This window comes from Octopus bimaculoides, chromosome 5 (assembly GCF_001194135.2).
Source record: "Octopus bimaculoides isolate UCB-OBI-ISO-001 chromosome 5, ASM119413v2, whole genome shotgun sequence".
NCBI lineage: Eukaryota > Metazoa > Mollusca > Cephalopoda > Octopoda > Octopodidae > Octopus > Octopus bimaculoides.
In genome coordinates this window covers 11,726,324-11,730,239 of record NC_068985.1, presented here as the reverse complement: position 1 = coordinate 11,730,239, position 3,916 = coordinate 11,726,324, and positions in this window count along the sequence as shown.

The following is a 3,916-nucleotide window of genomic DNA, read 5'->3' as shown; positions in this document are numbered from 1 at the left end:
AGTAAATTTCGAAACTGGTAATAAATATTTGGGTAACTTTTAGTTTAAAATGAAAAGAAATCTGTAAGTCGTGTATGAACATTTGATTAAAAGGTTTATAATTGTAGGGTGAAAGCGAAGAGGGAAGTCGTGGTTTCGCCTCGGAACGAGGCAAGAAGTTATGCAAAGGTTTAAGGAAAAGGAATCCCCGGTTCCATCTCGAAGCGGGAGCGAGATGGCCGTGTCATTTGCATTATACAATATTCATTTTACCATCATCCTTCATATGTTTTATGTTCCCGCATGTCTTTGTATGTCCCCTCTGTAATTAGGCGTTGTGCCTGTAATAAAGAATTATCAACCAGCTAGTGTTGCTACTTTATTTCATTCAATTTGCCATAAAGGCAGTACACAGAGGAGTAGCTACCGGCTGGACAAACACATTAATGAGATGAGACGAATGATGATTAAGAGGGTTAACTCTTTGGAGTTATGTTGTGATTTTGTGAACGGAGAACGTAAATTGATGAATATCGTAATTGAAAATGTTGAAAAATTGTTGAAGTTGCTGTTATTAGTTTGAAGTTTTGAAAATACTCCTATTAATAATTGTTGAAGTATTGCTGTTGTTATGCTGTGAAGTTTGTAATGACTACTAGTTACGCGGCAGCGGTTGGCAAGTGTCGGCCGGCCGACGACATGGAGATGAAGGAAGTTAAAGTGGAAATTGCAAATATAAAGAAACACTTTAAGTTGTTAAAGAAGGAGGGGGACTGCCTGCGGCTTAGTCCTCCCAAAGAAGTGATGGGAAACGCTGAAAAAAGAATTATAACGTATAAGACACTAAACGTAACAGTAAAGAAAAGTTGATATAGCGGAAGTTGAAGCGGAATTAAGGAAGAAATAGTGTTCTACACGGGAGGAAAGAAATACGGAACTGTAAAGGTGTATTTTAAGAACGAGGCAGATGCGAATAGGTATTCTACCATACCTCTAAGAACGGAGAAGTGGGCTCTTTTGCCAGTATATTGCGGCAGAAGAGCCGCAAGGATAAGAATCGAAAAAGTACCACTGGAAATAGATTTAGAATTGGCTGGTGGCAGCAGTAATCTATAATTGCAAAGACGAGGTGAAAATCATAAAAGTGGAGAGGTCTAAGGAGATCAACTGGTGGGGTTTTGGGTTGGAAATTCTAACCCATATAACACTGCCTGACCTGCATAACGTCGCAGAGGAGTTGGTGCTCCCCGATGACACCCGACTGAGGGTTGTGGTAGAGGGGAAGCCACCCGTATGCTATAGATGTGGAAGTAGGGGACACATACAGGTGGTGTTTCCCCGTAGAGATGTTCAAGTGGTAGAAACAGAGATCTGTGAAGAGCAAATGGTAGAGGTCGAACAAGAAGAGGTAGAGGAAAAGCAGGAGGAGATTGTGGAGAGCGAGGAAAGTTTAGAAGGAACAGATAGAAAACGTATGCGGACTGAATCGCCGCCAAAGACCCCCCAAGAAAAGAGAGAGGGGGAAAGAAAAAGACAGAGAACGAAAAGGAAACCGAAAAAGACGAAACTGAGAATCGAACCCAAGACACAGAGCATGAAAAAAATTTAACAAGAAGGGAGAAGTGGATAAATTGGTGGTAAACGATGATAAACCAGAAGGATAGAGCGAGGATAGAAGGAAAGGTAGCTAGAAAAGTAGAATATTAAAAATATCAGAACAGTGGTTTTTTACAACAAGAATTTAGAGTTGGAGAAGACAATTGCCAAAAAAAAAGGGATTAGTAAGACTTAAACTGGAACCTGGAACGTTTGAACTGGGGCTAGCAAAAACAAACAAAAAAAAAAGAAGAAGAAAACCGTTATGGCTCACATAGATTGAAGAATAAATATCAACATTTAAGTGAGAGAAACATAAAAAGAAAATCTATCTACAAATGGAATCATCGAACCTGAAATATCAAATTAATTCTCCATGTAATTATAGCAACGGAACTCTAGTTAAAGTCAAACCATGCTCAGTAATCGAAAAATTGTTATTATGTGCCATCTCAATGATAAATGTTATTGGAAGAGAAAATACATACATAATCACTCACCAAATATTGATTGTATTTTTTCAATTCATACATTATATTGACGAGTGTAATTTGTCTGAATTATTTTGGTAATAAGAACAAAAAAATACGATACAAATGATTTCTAACAACTTCAACAATTATAAAAAGTAATTGTTTATGATACAGGCACCAAGCCAGAAATGCAGTGTGGTTGAAATTAATCGATTATATCGACTCGAGCACTTGATTGTTACTTTATGTTATTTGCCTCAAAAGGATGAAAGGCAAATTTGGAATTTGAACTCAGGATGTAAAGAGTCACAACAAATACCACAAAGTATTTTGTCCGACACGCAAACGATTTTCTCGATACACCATTTACAACATTAATAATGTTTCTAATATGAACATGTAGTACAATGATTTTAAGGGGAGGGTTTTAGTCAATACATTGATTCTGTACTTCACTGTTACTTTGCTTTAGCGACCCCGGAAATATTGAAGGTATTTTCAAATAAAGATATGACAGAAGTGAGCACATAAGGCATAGCGTTTTGTTGACTTAGTTTGCTGTTGCTTTTGTTGTTATTGTCCTTGTTGCTGTTCTTGTTCCTGATGCTGTTTCTACTATTGTTGTTTATTCGTGGCACTCCATCGGTTAGGACCACAAGGGTTCCAGTTGATCCGATCAACGGAACAGCCTGCTCGTGAAATTAACGTGCAAGTGGCTGAACACTCCACAGACACGTTTACCCTTAACTATGTATCCTTAGCTGTGAATTAACTGTCATTATTTCTACCCAGCAAACTATTGATACTCCTTCACAATACTAAGGAGAGTTTCAATGGATTCCATCTATCACAGTACGGAAAGGATTTAAGGCAAAGTTCACCTTGCCAGGATTTGAACTCAAAATTTACCGAACCGGATGACATAATGCATGGCTTTTTCTTAACGCTATAACAATTCTGCAAGACTGACATAAGTTTTTAAATTTAAATCAAGGCAACCTATTTTGAATGGGAGGGGTTAGTCTACATCTTTTTTATCAACTTCGAAAGCGTGGACGACGAAATTAAAATCGGCGAGATTTGAATTCACAACGTCAAGAGCCAGAATAATACAAAGCATTTAATTCAAAGCTTTCAGGATTCTAACAGCCGACTGCAGAGAAGATTAGAGGGGGAGGAGGAGGAGGAGGAGGGGGAAGATAATTGTAATGTGGAATTATTAGGAAAGCGCAAACATCAACCAGTGATAAAACGTTATTATGATGAAGATGATGATAAAAAGCAGGAAGAGAAAGGGGTGAGTAAGATGGTAGGCATAATGACGAAAGGAAAGAGAGAGGAGAGGAGGATTACGACGACGATTATATCAACGATGAAGATGATGTCGATGCCGAAGTAATATGATATTCCTGTTAATTTTCCGTATCGGCCAAAGTATCTATTACTGAAGTTGAGTGAATTGTAATAAAACAACTACCAACAGTAACCGTCTTAATTTATAAATGTATTAAAGAAACGACACTTGCAAATTAGACATTCAACAACGGAAGAAGATTTAGCGAAATCGCTCTTCTTTGTATGTATAACGTCATAAAATACGGTGATAATTTTTCATTTCGGTTATAAATATTAAACTTCAAGGAAATTGCTTTCTGACCCTTTATTATTACAAACGTGTGAAAGATTATTAATCCGTCATCAGCGGAGCAACGAAATTCACGCTAACGAAAATTTGTTATCTTTTTAAGTCGATAAAACCGGAAAAAAGAAATGAAGTTACTAATTTTGCTATGAAATAAACAACATCAAGGAAACTATGAGAAAAGTAAGGATTAATAACTTTTCTTATAGTTTAGAGTGGACTGTGT